Genomic DNA, 18501 nt, shown 5'->3' on the forward strand with positions numbered 1-18501 from the left:
TGAGAAAATTCTAACGAAGAGCTTTTGAAACGTTCTACTCTTGATTAGCCAGGATTAAAGGACTGAGATTAAAAGACTACATTCCATAAATATATATAATATATACATATAAGTATGTATACATATGCATTAAAATAATCTTTTGTATAGCCAGATATATGAATATATATACACACATAGATGGATATAAATACACAAATGTGTGTATATATACATATAAACCTATATATATATATATATATAGATTTGTGTATATATATACACTTGTGTATATATATACATGTAATTTATCTATATCCCTCTAAATACAAAAGATTATATATACTCAAATATGTATGTGTATATATGCATATATAAGTATATTTATCCATATTCTTGAATATACAAATGATTTTATATATATCTACATTTGTATGTATATGCATATATACATTTATTTATTCACATCCCTGGATATACAAAAGATTATTTTTGTTTATTTAAGAAATTTAATTCCCTTTAACCACCAGCCTTGATACTGAGTCGAGTTTCCCACGAGGCTAAATTAGGTTTCAGCAGGAGTACCCCTGGCTCCCGTCTGAAGCTTGTTGAAGGGATTAGCTGATAACGTGATGTGATTGGTTTCATCATTCCTAAAAGCTCCACTTAGACATTTCTTATATACTGGGATAAAATGTCAAAAGTCCCAAGTTTTAAACCATCATTCTGGAGTATTAAACAGATTATCTGATCCTGACATTGTCTGAGGATCCCTGGGCATTATGAAAATATTCTTAGGACGAATGGCATTTTAAAGGAGAATCCCGCAGGCAATGAAGGGACCATAGCACAGTGCTTGGTAGGGAGCAGGACAAAGAACACTCATTGATGCACAGGGCTCTAGCTAAAATAGAGAAGTGAAAACCTTAAAGCTAATTTGAGATAAAACTCAAAAAGAAAGGTCCACTCTCCACATAAAGAAATGAGGCTGGAAGCCTTTGAAGGTCAGGAGCCATGGTTGTTTCAGTGCACACTGATCTGTCACCTATTATGTGACTGGCACAGAATCCTGCCTCCATCCTGGGATTCACGATGAACAGACTACAGTCTTCAGGTCAACTATCCAACCAAAGGAGTGATCAGAAGCAAAGGCTGTTTCTGTCAGAAAACATAATCCAGGAAGCAGGTTGGTGTCACACCACAAAGTGTGTTGTTCTGCCATGGTGTGGAGTCAGTTCCTCTGCTCCAGCCCTCCTTGACCACAGGCAATGAGTCACTGTTTCCTCCATCCCTGCCGTTTCCTCTTCTTCCCCAGACTGTAAAGCCTGCCTTGTTCATTTAGTGATGCCTGCTCGTCCCTAGATTGCAGCTTTAATTCCCATCATGAAGTCTGATACATAGGGGGCAGTTAATAAATGTGTGTTAATGACCCACTTGATGAAATGGGCAAGAGAAAGGTTCTTGGTGGAAGCCCTTTCGTAGGGCCACAGGCCTTGGCCTATTGCATTAAAAAAAGACCCGGGTCAACATTGGGTGGAAACAGATTCTCCATCCAATGAACAGCTCTTTCAGCCTCTTCAGCATAGAACTTGATATGACCCAGAACTGTATACTAATGATTAGCTTAGTGGTTTTTAAGTGTGAAGGATCCCATGGAAAACTCTTTTAATTGTAGTAACAACTTATTTGCCTATTCAAGCTTCTCAGGGGCCAAGTTAAAAATCTTGTTTAAGGGAAAAGAAAACTAAGCCTCTTAGAAAACAGCACACTGTCCCTCTCTCCCTGTTGCTTGCTTTCTATTATCTTGAGATAGTCTTTGATTGGCCAGGTTCAGCCTAGAATTCTTGCTTTTCTTGATTGTTGCGCAAGTGCTGAGATCTCTAGCATGTTCTAGTACCCATGGCATTCATCTTTCCATTCGACAGGGTTCATGTCCATGCCAAGGATCACACACACACACACACACACACACACACACACAGTGTCACTTGAGGCTCATTAACAGGTGCCTTTCTGTGACTTCCTTTTTTCCAAAACAAGAAGTATTGAGTCAGCCATTTAGCCAGAGGGAAATCCCTGGGCCATGACTGTGAATAACGGAAGCTTACCAGTGTTGGTAAAATCCATTTCCCCTTTAGAAGTCTGAGACCAAAAGTCAGTGTCACTCTCAGAAGCCCAAGAGATTTAGGAAAACTTCCAGAAAACCTATGGTCATTAATATTTCAAATTCAAATTCTGAGATGTCTCAGAGTTCTTTCCTGGATGGAGGCAGCTTTGATTTCATAATAAAAACTAGCCAAAGGGGGACTAGGGTGACAGCTCAATGACTAAAGCACTTGTTAAGAAAGTATGAGGATCTGAGTTCAAATCCCCAGACCCCAAGTGAAATCAGGATGTGCGATCACAAGCTTGAGGCCAAGGTGAGCTTCATAATGATATCCTAGCAAAACAAACAAATCAACAATCCAATTAATAAGTAAAGTCACGATAGTAACATGATAGTGAGAGTCAGAAAGACTGGGTGTCTGCTCCCAACTCTATCCTCAAAGTAGTCATAAGGGCTCAATAACAATTTTATCACAGTGCTTAGAACAGAATAAATACTAATACACTTACCTTTCTTAGGGTTTCGTGTGTGAAGTGAGTGCATGCGTGTGTGTGTGTGTGTGTGTGTGTGTGTGTGTATTTGTGTTCTTATGTGGGTGGATACACATATGCACATGTGTACATACAGAGGCCTGTAGTTGACATTTGACACTATCTCAGTCAATCTGTACTTTCATAAGAGTCAGGCTGTCTCAACTGAATCCAGAGTTTGCTGATTGGCTAATCTAAGGAGCCAGTGCTGGGAAATCCTGTCTCTGTCTCCCACACGCTGGAATTACAGACATGTGTCACTGTTTTATATACTACAAGGTGCTGGGGCTGGGGGTGGGGTGGGGCCAAACCCAGGACTTCGTGCATCTTGGGCAAGCACTGTCAATTAGGCTGTTTCTCTAATCTGTAGTCTTTATTCTGAAGAACTATGTCCCACAAAGTTCTCATTAAGGAGAGGAGAGGGGAAAGGGTACAGAGTGGGAAGGGAAGGGAAGCGAGGGGGAAAGAAGGAAGGGAGGAAGCTGGGAGGACATAGGGAAAAGAAAGGAAAGAAGGTCAGTTTCTCTAAATGTTTCAGAAATTGGATTCAAGGCTTGGGATGAACGCCCATTCCATGTTTCCTCTTTTTGCTTGCTATTAGAAGGTATTGGTTCATCTCTAAAAGACAAGGCCATTTAAACTATCTTGCCAACAATTCATTCTGGCCCAAAACCACCACATTTATTTGAAACAAGAAGTGTGCTCAGTGTTTCAGGGTGACCCAGTTAAGAGCAGTCCCATTTAAAACTATGAAGTGTGCTTTCTTTTTCGGTGAGGCCATCCTGTTTAATCCCTCAGGACTGAAACAGTCTCTCTCACAGTTGCTTTCGGCCCATTTCTTGGAGGATTAAAGGGCTCAACTTTTTCAGAATGCTGTCTTGAAGTGAGAAGGAAGAGGTGGTGGGGAGGGGGTGGGGTAGTTCGGACCAACAGTAAGATGCCAACCACTTGGAAAAAGTACTCAAGTGGTTGTAAAGGACACAGAGAGAGGTTGGAAGTGCTGCCAAGGAGGAAACTGGAAGAGTCCCCACTCCCTTCCTCACCATTCAGTGCCTCAGTCCTTGCTTAGTACCAACTGTGAGAAAGAGAGCATCTAATACACTTGTTGGAGAGAATGTGGGCCTATGTTCCGTCATGGGAAAACAAGAACTCTTGGAGTATACAGTGCAGTCCTGACCTGTTTACAGAGCGGTCACAATGCTACCCTCCTGGAAACACGTACAGAATAAGCAGTGCATACCTTATTAAAAACATGTGCTAGAAGTCTCTAAGTCAGAAATATTAGGTGGGGTGGCAAGGGTGTAATCAGTGATCTTCCTTGGAACAAGCCCTCCAGGGAAGCTTAGAGAACCACATGCTTGAGTGCCTATATTTCTTCCACATATCTCCAGCAAGACTGTGTAGACAAAGCATTGGTGACAAGCATTACAAGTCCTTCCGTTCAGACTGAGACAAAATAGAAATTTATGCTCTGATTGGCAAAGTGAAAAATAAGATGATACCACTCAGATAGTAAAATCCATTTTTCTATTATTATATCTATCTATCTATCTATCTATCTATCTATCTATCTATCTATCTATCTATCTTCTCTATCAATGGGAAGTCCATTGAAACTTTTGAGTTACTTCTTTTTTTTTTTCCACAGACTTTATTGGTTCAACAATGAACAGCAAAGGAAATGTTAACTATCATGTAGACAGGAAAGTGACCCTTGGAAAAGCTTAAGTTACTTCTGTAGATGAAGACATTTGAGGATGGGAAAGAGGATCTTTACATTTTGTATTTATGGTCTTTTATGTGCTTGTTTGCCATAAGTATCTCTTGCATTACACCTTATTTGCACGGCTGATCTTGAGGAGTAGAAGGAATTCAGAATCATTGGAGACAACTAGCTGTTAGTTTCTATTGGTTTTGTGGCCATTAAGGAACTGTTTAAACACATGTGTGTTGACCCTGTGGATTCTCTCAAACTAACTGCTCTGTGGCTTCTCCTGAAATCTTGCTCCAGCAAATATGTACATTGAAGATAGGGCCATTCTTGGGATAGCACTAGTCTTCCAAAACTATATACAGAACCATGATTGGAGGAACTTCTCAGGCATGGTCCAAGGCTGTTCATACTCAGACTCAGTAGCTAGAGCCAGACTCAAGATAAAGGCTGAGTTCGACTGAGGAACATCAAAAGTATTTGTCTGCAGGGGTTCAGCTTGCTCCTTTCTCAGAGATCGATATACATGTTAGAATCAGGAAGAAAAATAATATCAAAAGCAGAACAAGTCTGGGCCGATGTTCTCACAGGCCAAAGAGCCTCCACCCCACTGCCATAATTGTTAAATCCTCTAAACTTAGCTTCAGATATTTGTTATCTTCACTTTCCAAATCTCTCTCATGTTATTGCTGCTGCTGGGTGCTAACCCCAGCACCTGTCACCCAGAGTCCCTGAAATGGACAGCAGTCTGCTCAGGAATTCTACCGCCTGGCTACCACAAAGCATGTTTAATACGGTTTCTCAAGAGTTCTTCATCCCTGTGTCAAAATTATACCTTTCTCCTTCCTTATCCAACCAAATTTTTAGCCCTTCATATTCCAGCCTCATGGAACTGCAATTGAGGAGAGCAATCCCAAAACCTGAACTGAGCTGCAGCAGTAGTTCTCAGTCTCATGATCTCTAGTATGCAACCAGGTGAGCTGACAAGCTAATGGAAAAGGGCAAATCCTGAGGAAAGTCTCACAGTTTTATGCAGCACAAAGCATGTACTTTAAGAGTCTGGAATTCTGATAGTCATGCTTGAATGACTTCTTTTGAGCCAACATGTTAGTCAGATCTTAATTTCATAGCTAACTCCCAGGACTATTTATGTGTTAATGGAGCGATTCTTTAAACCGAAATTCAGTCTCTAATTATGGATCTACAGGTACACTGCTGGTTGGGAAGCTATTTTTGGGGAAGGGAGTCTTCTTGGGTTTCCCCAAATATATCAAACAAGTAAGTGAGTAACTCACACAGGCATTGCATTTGCTCTCCTGCTCAGAGCACCTAAAGGGTCTCTAAAAATCTAAAGGCTCTTGCAGAACCTTCATAGTTCGTCACTTGAAATTCCTCTAGTTAGGTTGGTCTCTCTTGAGTAAGGCAAGAGAGGAAAACTGCGTTCCATCACCTCTTCATTCTTAAAAGTATTGACTCTACAAACCCCAAGGAATGTTGGCTTCTGTGAGCTCCTCTCCACACATGGATATTTTCAGTCTGGAATGCTAAGCACTAACAACCTTCATTCTGTCCTTGTGGATGGGACATGTGTGGCTACTTTGCCTAATCTACAGTTGGTGTTTCTGTTTTTCCATTGAAAAAATAACTTGAAATGTATGTGGAAAATCTAACAACAATAGCTTCACGATGAAGAGACAAATCTAACCAGAGATACATTTTAGGGCTCATAATATAGTAAAAGCTTTGCCTTCGTTTTAAGTGGCCATTTTGCCTGCCCTAGGACATTTTTGGAAGTACCCATTTCTAGACCCTTCTAGCTGAAAGTGGACTTTCCTCTCAAATGCATTCACTATTACCAAACCCCATCTCTAAACTTAATGGCCATCACAAAAACAGACAAGAACATTACTATGACAGAAAGGAATGCCAGTCCTTCAGTAAAGTACAAAGACATCTTTGCTGTACAAATGTGTTGGCCTAAAACAATTAGAATGGGACTCCACAAAGTAAAATTAAGTCAACTAATCTCTGCCAGAGTGAAAGACACAGGCAAAGGCCCCAGCATATCTCTAATGAGATTCACCACAGAAAATCCAAATGCGAATGATTCTGATTATTAAAATCCCAGCTCAAGACCCAAAAGATGAGCTTCTGCCCTTCTACCAGAAACAGCTGTGGTCATTTATTAGGAGCTCATAGTGACCAAAGCCTCTGAGTAGAAATCAGCTCAAATTCTGGCACTTAAAAAAAAAAATGTAACTGTGCCCAGGCAGAGTTGCTCATGCCTTTAATCCCAACACTCGGGAAGCAGAGGCAGGCAGATCTCTGAGTTTGAGGCTGGCCTGGTCTACAGGACACCCAAGGATACCCAGAGAAACCATGTCTCCAAACAAAACAAACAAACAAACCAACAAAAAAGAAGACCAAAACTATAACCATGAACCATCTAAGAGGAATTCAACAAATGCGAAAGTTTTTCTTTTAACAGGTTTCACTGGTTAAACAAACTAGCTAGGAGACAATTCTCCAAGAAGATTTTACACTACATGCCTGTAATCCCAGCACTCAGGAGACTGAGAGAGGAGAATTGCCATAAATTCAAGATCAGCCGGGGCTACCTAGTAAATTCAAGCCTAGTCTGGGCTGCACAGTAAAACCTTCTCTCAAAAAGAAACAAAGACACAAAGACCCAGCAATAGTTATCTCTCTACTCCCCTCCTCTTTCTCTATACCTTAGCCTAGTACTCCCTGCCCCATCTTTCTTCCACCCTCTCTCCTTCCTCTAGTCTGTCTTTGAAGTTTCCCTTTCACGTTGCCTCTCAGTAGGATAGCTTTCTTATTAACCGTGCCTCTTGGTATTGTGTGATCCAAAGTTCTTTGCAAACTCAAAAAAGACAGTCAAGAAGGCCCGTCATGGGAGAATGCCCTCTTTGGTAGAGTTCATGGAGGCACAAGTAAAGTCTCAAAGTACATGTGCAGCCACTGAGGCTCCATTCTTGGAGGAAGGGAATGATTCCTGTGAAAAGGGGCCATTCTGTGCTGGGAACATATTAGCAACCCCTCTCACTGAACAAACTTAAGAATCTGAGGATCAATAAGTTGGCAAACAAAATAACTTCTAGGCTAAAGCTTTGGGGATTTTGTTCTTCTATTTGTTTCTACTAACATAAAAAAAAATCCTGTAGTGTCCTTTCTGAGGGAAAAATACGATATATACCAACAAGGGTAGGGTGGCAGAGAAATCAGTTCACTGGGAAGATTCTGGAAACTCAGGCTCTACCACTAATAGCCACAAGTTACTATGTAGCCTAGGATGACCTTGAATTTCCCCAGGATGACTGTCTCCTTGCCGACTCCTGGGGTTACAGAAATATACCACTGTGCCCAGTTTACTGGGCCTCGGGACTTCCTCCCAAGCCTTCAGCTAAGATTTTTGTGTCTATTCTTATAACAATAAATTGGAAGAAGAAAAAGAGCCTCTGGTTTGTGTGGTATGTTTGGAGCAATATTCATTCAGAGCAGAGATCAATCAAATGTACATCTTATGCTTTGGAATTCTGGAGATGGAGATTGGTGGTGAAGGAGATTCCCTGCATCTGGAGTTCCCTTCACTCTATCTTGGTGCCAATTATGGAAGTCTCTAAAGGAATTAGAATATAAAACTAAGTTCATTTACCTTATAGTCACACAAAAAAAAAAAAAAAAAAAAAAAAAAAACAAAACAAAAACAAAACAAACCAAAAAACCAGCCTTCAGGGCATTCAAACACACTCTTGCTAACCTGGATGTTTTTTATCCTTTAGATTCTGGTACACATTCACGATAATAACCCCAAGGACAACGCACAAGACCTTATTAAGCTCCGCTCTGGGAATTCAGGCAGGAGTGGTAGTGAGAGCATTCAACGTAGCAAGAGAGCATCAGACCTGCTTCCCCTGTCCTCTGATGGAGATCAATAAGCCTCTGACCACCACTGACACTGTCAGGAAGCAGATGCTCAGCCCAGCAGCCGCACCTGAGACTTCACGTCCTCTTCCATTAGAACTGCTGACGGTAGCTTTTGAATCAGGCTGGATCAATCAGATATAAAAGATAGCTCTTGTCTTCTCTAGCACACATTTCCGCTCTCAGAGGAAAGCGGGCTCTTGTTTTGAAAGGTTGATTTTAAAGAGTCAGGGAAGTATGGCGTCAGATGGACCAAGCATATTTCTTTTGTTTCTTACACTTTGTGATTGAAGATGCTAAGAAGTACTAGATAGGGACTTTATGACTAGATATAGAGAGATGGCTCAGTGGTTAAGATCCCTTGCTGCATACTCATGGGGGTCAGAGTTCAGTTCTTAGCACCTATGTAAAAAGCTGGGTGTCTGCCAGTACCTGTTACCTCCAGTACCTGCACCCATGCTCACTCACACAGATACATACACATGCACAGATGCAGATACACACATACACATGCATGCACACACAAACCACACATAGACACACACACTTGCACACATGCAGACACACACACCACACACAGATAAACCACATATTTACATGCACATACAGACATACATACAAACCTCGAGAATGAATGCACACAAGCATAACATGTGCACACACACAAACCATCAACACAAACCACACAACAGACACACAAGTAAAACAAATCATTAAAAAAAATACCCCCCAAACAAAGCAAATTAGGCCTCTAACTCAAAGAAGTTTTCAGCTATTAGTAAGTTTTGATTGATTGTATGTTCAATGCAATGTATACCGCATATCAAGCACAAACACTTGGCATGTACATGAGGAGTAAGTAAATGTTCTTTTCCTGAGCTGAGTCACATGTACAAGGGAAAAACAAAGGAGAGAAGCCAGGCACTTGTATGTGAGGTGGTAGAGACAGGATCACTGGGAGTTTGAGGCAAGTCTAGGCTATAGTGTGAGAAACTGGAGAGGCAGGGGAGGAGAGTTTCAGAAAATTTGTTCACAAGACTATACTGTTCGCTCAATTATGACTTCCCCATGTCTTTGACAGCTAACCATCAAATGCTAAATAACTGTCATCCATTCTTAAGTACAGGGAGAACAAGATATCTCAAGTTCTCCGATCTTAATGAATGGACCTGAAGTCAGAGTCTCTGATTTGACTTTGATTTATTATCCAAATCGCAAGGTTTCACTGATTCTATGCAAACAAGCCCTGTGCCACCAGCGGTGTGCTTCCTTTTGGGTTATGTTCTGTGCACACGGGGTGAATGCAGGTGCACACGAATGTGACAGTATTCACGCTGTGGGCAGCAGCCTCAGGTCGGATTCCTTGGGAGGACTCCATCTTATTTTGAGACTCTCACTGGTGCCTGGGTCCGTCCCTGATGACTAAGGAAGGCTGGCAACTGGTAAACCAGAGCAGAGCATGTCTCTACCTCCTCAGGATACAAACTACAAACATGCGCCGATGACAGCCACAAGTATTAAGCACAGAAAAAAGAAAAATAGCCGATTTGAATTTCTTTCTCTTACCCTTTGCCTCCATTCTCTGGGTCTCAGGTACACAGTGTGTGTGTGTGTGTGTGTGTGTGTGTGTGTGTCTGTGTGTGTGTGTGTGTGTGTGTATACATATATATATGCATATATATATATATGAACTATAGATATGTCACATACTCACATACAACATACATATATACCTAGTCCTAGAATCACTTAAGAATTTCAGTTCTGAAAAAAACATGACATAAGTTTAAATATAAAATGAATGAGCTTTCCCTAGAAATATGCCAGTCACTCTGCAATCCCATCTAAGGAACCAGACCTGCCTGGCCTGCTGTGGTATCATCTTTCAGCAAGAGTTGAAAGAAGACAGAATTCTAACAGTTTGAAGAAAATGGAAACTGGGAGAAAGTAGGGAGTGAGAGGACCGATGATCAGAGTTAAGTTGCCTTAAAAAATAATTTTTTTTTAAAGGAGAAGAAAAGAAAGAAAACAGGAACTGTCTCGGAAGCTGCCTATGTTGAGGGTGCATTTGAGAGCTTGGAGAGTCTAGGAAGATGAGTCAGAGGCCCCATGTGCTCTCAGGAGTTCGTAGAGTGAGATTGTTACTGTCATTATCATTTACACCCTTGCCACAAGCCCACCACCCTGAGTCTGACTCAAAGCAGTATGAATGTCCTGTTTCCCAGAGATAAGAGCTCAGTCAACCCTACCACGGCCAGGGTTGGAGTGTGAAAATCGGTCTGTCCTTCCGCATGGTCTCTCCTTTCTGCTCAGCTTGTCCTGTGTGAGAGTTTGAGCAGTGATGGTCCCCGCAGCCCCAGACAGAGCTAGAGCGTGTTTTTGAACCTGATTTTGCTAAAGACACTGGAAATAAAGTCAATCCACTCTCTGCCTCCAGGTGTCAATCAAGATTAAGCTCTGGCTGCCTCCTTATTCCATTATATGCACACATTTGTCTGCCTATCTGCCTGCCCCTCTCCCCCACCTCTCCTCTTCTCTCTCTCTCTCTCTCTCTCTCTCTCTCTCTCTCTCTCTCTCTCTCTCTCTCTCTGTACATGTGTGTGTGTGGTGCACTCGTGTGCACTCTATATTGTCATTTGTTTTCATTTTTAGTTTTTAAACTAAAATTTCAATTTCTTTTTTTTTTTAAAGTGTGTATGTATTGCCTTTGGTTTCTATTCCTGTGATAGACCATTAGCAAAAGAGACTTGAGGAGGAAAGGGTTTGTTGGCTTGCAGGTTGCAGTACATCATCTGGGGAGGCCAATGCAGGAACCTGGAGGCAGCAGCTGAGGCAGAGATGTGGAGAAATGCTGCTTGTTCAACATGGCTTTCTCATACCATCCGGAATCAGCTGCTCAGGTGGCGCCACCCATAATACTCTGAGCCGTCCCGCATCAATCGCTAATCAAGAAAATGCCTTGCACGCACACTTGTATATGAGCCAATCTGAAGGAGGCATTCTCAGTGTGGTTCCTCTTCCCAGATGACTGTGTCAAGCTGACAGAGTACTAGCCAGCCCAGGTGTGAATCAACCGGGAAGCTGGTAGCACCCAAAGTCTATAAAGCAAGACAAGCGGTCTTCCACCTCACCCAGCTCAGAGGCGATCGCTTTCCATTTCAACCATTTATTCTACTCTTACTTTTTATTTCTAGAACTTTATATTCCTAGAGAATTCTCTTGCCTGTTACTTTCTGAGATTTATTCCTATGTGTTTAACCTGTTGCATTTCTATTAAAGAAGACAAAAATGAAACGTCTTACATCAAACTCTTGACAGACACTGCACATTTGCAATATATTCATACACACACATATGTTCTTCCAATATTGACTTCCTGTTCAATTAACCTACAGAATTTAATTAGCATGATTCATAAATATCATTCACAGGCAAAAAAAAAAAATAATCTCACTTTGACTTCACTTCCCTTTTTGTAAAACCTTTATCTTTACCAGTTGAGAATGACCACTATTCTGGTTTTCTATGTCCCTATCAAAAGCTTACTCCAGCTGTCCATTAACCAACCAAATCAAATAGTGCACAAATGCACCCCCTCCTTCATCCTTACATCAGTCAAGGAGAGAGATGAATGCTGGCCCTTGGCTCTCTTTCTCCTCTGTGTTCAGTCCAGAGGCCCAGCACATGGATAATGCTGCCCACCATTAGAGTATGTCTTCCCATCTCAATTAACTTCCCCTAGAAACTGCCTCATTGATAAGACTGGAAGTTTGTCACCAGGTGATTCTATATCCTGTCATGGTGACAATATTAACCATCGGATCTTTTTCTATTTTTTATTTCCTATTCTCTTCTTCGGAAACTAGTTTTGGTTGAGGCTGGGATCTCCAAGACGGCTCCTTTGTTTTACGTTTTCTTCTCAGGAAGGATTCTCCAACTTTAACCTCTGATACTTACACCTTTGTCCTTTGTGTGGTTTCTGACACAGTGTGTTTTATTACTTTTCTGAGCATGTTGGCCCCTGAACTTCCTACTTGTTTTGTGTTGCCCTCTTCATTTCTTTCCTTCTCTTGGGTTCTTGTTGTTGCTGCTGTTGGTCGTTCCCAGATCTCTGCTTGCTGTTGTGGCTTGACTGTAGAATGATGCCCGCTGACTTGTGCTCTGAATTCTTGTTCTCTGTCACTATTTGGAGGACAGGGAGCCTTGGGTGATAGGGCTAGCTGGTGAAAGTACATCACTAGGGGTAAGCATTTAACAGTTATATCCCAACCCCCAGTACAGGCTTCCTCTCAACTTCCAGGTCCACCATAATATGAGAAGTCTCTAACCTAGGCTCCCACCACCAGGAGCTCTGCAGTGCCTTTCTTGTCATGATGGGCAATTCCTCCATGAGTCAAATAAACCCTTCTTCTCTTCCCTTATGGTGTGCATTGGTCAGAGTGAGACAGACATAAATGTATTGGTTTTAGCCTCTAAGAAATGATCAAAGCATGCTTGGTAATTTATAAAGTCTGGGTAGGCTTTGCTAACTGGTGGCTTTTACTGTATGACAGAAAGTATTTGCTGGCTATAACACTAGAGCCTACAGGTCTTTCTCACTAGGCTAGTCAGATTTCCCACAGAACAACCCTTCTATTTCCAACCTGGAAGCTAGGGCTCTGTGTACCACATTCAGGAAGCAAGTCAGGATTCTTAGTCTTAGGATACAGAGACTAAAACCCCCAATTTTTCATTCGAGTCAAGATTTCATTTAGGCTAGGCTGTCCTTAAGCTGACTGTGTTAGCCAAGGAGTATGGCTTTGAAGATCTGATCCTTCTTCCTCCTGCGTGAGTGGTGGAATTACAGGCACAAACCACTACACCCACATTTGTGCAGTGCTAGGGATTGAACTCGGGGTCTGTGCCCTCTACTGACTAAACTTTAGCCACAGCTCCATAATGCTCCCAGTTTTAAATGTTGACTCTCACAGACATTCTTAGACATCCTAATGTAAACCCTCATTAGTTGAACCTCATTAAAAGGTACATTTCACTCAAATCTTCAGTGGAAGTTAAGGTATTCAGAACTGGAAGTGGAGAATTCACAACTGAACTTGGAGAAGGAATCCAGGGATCTACTGCTTCTTTTCCAAAATCAATCTTGAACTCTGCCTATGTCCAGCTCGTCTCCTGAGCCTCTATCAGGGTCATCAGCTGCAACCCACTTCCTTAATCTACTCCCCTGTACATACATATACTCTCTTGGTATTTTCCCTATTTAGTAAGTCTTAATATTGTCAAGATTTCGATGATATCTTTCTTTTGCCTTTAGACTTTTTCTTTATTGGATGGTTGATGTCTTTGTAAAAAAGCATAGGGTTTTGGTTTTTTCCTGTTGTTGTTTTGAGACAATGTCTTGCTTTCTACCCAAGGCTGACCAGAAATGCCATGAGTAGCTCAGGCTAGCTTCTTGCCTTAGCCTCAGAGTGCTGAAATTATAGTTGTATACTCCCTAGCACAGATAATCCTTTGTCATTTCTTTGCTGTCACTTTCATGGACTTTGGGGAATGACTCCCATGCACCCTCTGTTCATCTTACTGCAGTTCTCAGCCTTGCGTCCACCATGCTTCCTGAAGTCATTCTGCCAGTGGAGTCTCAGTATGACGATATGCTTGCAGACGATTAGATGCAAAGATATATAATATATGTAATATCCTGTATCTAATGAAGTTGAGAGATAAAATGCTTACATGTTAAAAAATGTAAGAAATTAAAATAATTTTAATAATAAATTAAGTTTTACTTTAATAGTAGACCTATTTTTTTTCTTGCTCCTCTTCCTATCTTAGACTGTGTGGTTAGGCTTGCAGGCCAGAGAGATGGTTAAGCAGTTAAGAGTGCTTGCTGCCTTGTAGAGGACCTCAGTTCAGTTTCCAGCACTTATATCAGGTGGTTCACCATTGCACATATGTCCAGCTCTCGGGAAACTGAGGCCTCTGGCCTCTGTAAGAACCTGTGCTCATACCTGAACCAGTACACACACTGGTTCAATCCACAGCACCACAGGAAAAAAAGAAAAAAAACAGATGTGGTGGCTCACGCCCATAATCCCAGGTCCCAGGAGGAAGAGGAAGAATGATGAAGAGTGGAAGGTCATCCATGGTGACATACTGAGTCGGAGACAAGCCTTGAATACAAAATCTTTGTCTCAAAACCAAACAAGCAAACAGGACCCCTGTGAAGGCTCAGTGGGTCAAGGCATTTACCACACAAGCTTGACAACATGTGTTTGATCCCAATCCCCAGAACCCAAGTAAAGACATAAGGAGAAAACTGATTCCACAAAATTGTCCTCTGATCTACACATGGCTGCCTGCACCCATCCTACACAGTAACCGTGTAACAATTATATTGTTATGAAGTCATACACAATATAAATAATATAAAGTTTTAAAGAAAGATTTGAGATGAAGTTAAATGATTGGCATGAGCTGTGTGCAGCCAGCTTACCATTCGCCTGTGAGTTGTTTTTTTAAATCATAGTAATGATATAAATATTTACTAATTAAGGACTAATTAAAACAAGATGAGCAGAGGGGACATGGGAGTTGAACTGCATGTGGAAGGTTCTGTGATGGAAATGTTAGTCTCCGGTGAGACTCGACCCAGGTTCACTCTTCCTCACTGGCTCTAAGGATCGCTGGCTTCAGGCTTTATGCTGGCTGGTTTTCTGTTAACGCCACACAAGCTAGAGTCATCAGGGAAGAAGGAGTTTCATCAACGGAGACAATGTCTCCAGAAGATCCAGCCATAAGCAAGCTTTTAGTACTTACTCTTTGTTTGTTGTAGTTTTTGTGTTTGTTTTGTTTGGTAACTTTTTTTAATTTTAAATTTATTTATTCACTTTACAACCCCAGCCGTTCCTCTCATCCCAGTACCTCCTCCCATAAGTCCCCCGCACCCCCTCCCCCACAGTTTTCCTTAGAAGTGGAGGCCCCTCACTGGGTGTCAACCCCCATCCCAATCTTCCATGCCCCACCCCCACCCCTACACATTAAGTTGCTGTGGGACTGGGCACATCCTCTCGCACTGAGACCAGAGAAGACTCATGAGGGGCGTGGGATCCATAAGCAGCCAGGTAGGCAACAGACTTAGGGACAGCCCCTGCTCCAGTTGTTTGGGAGACCCGAATAAAGAACTGCTACTTATGTGCAGGGAACCTGGGTCCAGCCCATACTGACTCTTTGGTTGGTGCTTCAGTCTCTGGGAGCCCCCCATCCCCAGGGTGCAAGTTAGTTGTCTCTGTTGGTCTTCCTGTGGAGTGAGTCCCCCTTCAGGTCCCTCAATCTTTCTTCCAACTCTTAATTAGTGGTTGATAGGAGAGGACCCAGTCTGTTGTGGATGGGGCCATTTCTGGGTTCTATAAAAAAGCAGGCTGGGGGTTGGGGATTTAGCTCAGCGGTAGAGCGCTTGCCTCGAAGCGCAAGGCCCTGGGTTCGGTCCCCAGCTCCAAAAAAAAAAAAAAAAAAAAAAAAAAAGCAGGCTGATCAAGTCACGCAGAGCAAGTCAATAAGCAGAATCCCTCCATGGCCTCTGCATCAGCTTCTCCCTCTAGGTTCCTAACCTGTTTGAGTTCCTTTCTTGACTTCCTTTAATGATGAACAGTGATATGGAAGAGTACATGAACTGAACCCTTTCCTTCCCAGGTTTCCCTGGTCATGGTGTTTTATCTCAGCAATAGTAAACCCAAATAAGACATTTTTCTAACTATATTCCATGTCTTCTAAAATGACAGTGACCCTGAGATATTGCAGAACATCAAGGTGAATAGTTACTTCACTTTTTAACAAGTAAAATGAGAACTTTGCTCACAAATCCTCCAGAAGGGATTCATACCCAAGAAGCATCCTACACATCTGTAACTTTATCCAAAGGCAAAATGGAGGCCACCTTGCCCCCCCATCAGTATCACACAGTAATCACTAGCTTTAATTAAGAATCCCATCACATGGGCCTCATAATTGGAGAATTAATTTAGTGGGTCATCACAAGGTAAGTAATTTCCACTCCCTTGAACTTAAAAAGTCTGCCAGATGAGTGTTTTCAGGGTCCTCTCATTACCTGCGCATGACCCTAAGTTTTCAGGAAATCTACTTGGGACCATTCCTGACTGCAGCCCTGTCTGGGTTTAAAATCAGGACAACTCTGACAGTTTGTGCAGGAAGCAGATGTACTTTTGTTGTACAAAGTTTACATATCTTAGTAGACTTAAACCGAGCTATAAACAGAGTCGATTGCCATTTCTTGACTATTTATATAAATTAAAGGATGGCTTAACTTAATTTCTTCCACTTGTACCCTCTGGCAATAAAGATTGCTAAAGAGTTCAGTTCACTTTTCAAAAGACTGCTTACCATCTTCTGATATTTAGCTGTATTTCCTGAGGTGGTTTATATGGGAGCCTATAATGATCTAATCCATAAAATCTCATTTCTGATGTAACTTGCCCGTCCTCAGATTCAGAATCTTACAAAAGACTATCAACAAACTGTGAACAAAAGATATAGGACGGCATAGAATTCCCCATCAAATCCAGACTCAAATCAAGACATAATTTAAAGAATCCTAACATTGTGACCAAAATAGACAAAACAGATGCATTTAGCTCTGAGATGGATCATTGGAACAAAATGGCAGCATCACTGGTGTTCCTTAACCTCTGCACCCAGAACCGAGCAGAGAGAGGCCTCTGAATTCCAAGAAAACAATTTCATGATTCTTTACCAGTATTGGCATGTATATTTGAAAATAAATATATAGTAAATTATATACACTATAAGTAAGTCTTTTCTGGGGACTGTGTGTGTGTATGTGTGTGTGTGTGTGTGTGTGTGTGTGTGTGTGTATTAGTAACATGCATGTGAATGTACATGCATATTGAGGACACAGGGTGATATTGGTATGTTCTAGCATTCTTTACTTACATTTACTTACTTACTTACTTACTTACTTACTTACTTACTTACTTACTTACTTACTTGCGTACTTAGATATAGCGTCTCACCAAGTATTACTGGATGGTCTAGAACTCCCAATGTAGATTAAGCTGGTCTCAAACTCACTAAGATCCACTTCAGCCTCCCAAGTGCGAATATGAAAAGCAGGAACCACCATGCCTGGCCTCTTCCTCATTTTTTAAGATAGAGTCTCTCACTGAACTTAGAGCCCACTGATTCACTTGGCCAAGCTGGCCAGCAAGCCGTAGAGACCTCCTGTCTGTCTCTAAGTCATCTGTGTTAGGATTCTCGGCAGGTGCTATGCCAATCTTTTGTTTGTTTGCTGTTTAATATGTGTTCTAGGTGTTGGAATCAGGGCCTCATGTTTGCATAACAGCCTGTCCTCTGACTATTGAGCCATCTTTCCAGCCGAATATGTTAATATTCTGAGTGAGCAGAGAATGGAGTGAAGCTAACAAGGGTGGCAGGCAGATTTTTAAGACAATCTGGGATCCTAGCTACACTAGAAGCACATCTTCTCCAGGGAGCCAATCAACGCTCAGTCCAGGCGTTGCTTTGAAAACTCACAGGTGTAACCAAGACCTGGGGTGAGCTGGCCTAGGCTTTAGTTGTGAAGCCAATCAGATGAACCACGGAAAGACATTAATGTGCTTTTTTAAAAAGGAGAGGTTTGAACCACTAGAAGCCTGCAATGCAAAAGAGGCTTCTCTAATGCTGGCTTTGAATGTCACGATGATGTAAAATTGGCTGTGGACAGCCTATCGCTGGAGTCCAACCCCCAAGGACACAGGGACCTTGGTCCCACAATAGAAAGAAAGTGAATTTAGCCTGCAGCCTACATTGAGCACGAAGCCAGTCCTCCAGGGTTACCTGGAGGAAGGAGCCTGGTACTTTGGTTTCAACCTTCTAAGACCCTGAGTTGAGAACATAGCCATGCTATACTTGGCTTTTGTTTGATAGAACTGAGTGAATTAAGAAATGTTTTTTAAAGCTGCTCTTTGTGATATTTTGTTATATAACAATAGAAAACTAGTGCAGAACCCTATTTGGGTCCTAGAGAGAGTGTTGGTTGGGTCCTGGAGGAAGTATTGGTTGGCTGTGTTGGTTTGTTGGGATTTTGGAGACAGGGTCCCACTCTATAATCCAGACTAAGTTTTAACTCATAGTCCTCCTGCTTCCACCTCCTGAGCGGTGGGATTACACACATATCCCATCATATCCCAAATCCCTAT

Source organism: Rattus rattus, chromosome 5 (assembly GCF_011064425.1).
Source record: "Rattus rattus isolate New Zealand chromosome 5, Rrattus_CSIRO_v1, whole genome shotgun sequence".
Lineage (NCBI taxonomy): Eukaryota > Metazoa > Chordata > Mammalia > Rodentia > Muridae > Rattus > Rattus rattus.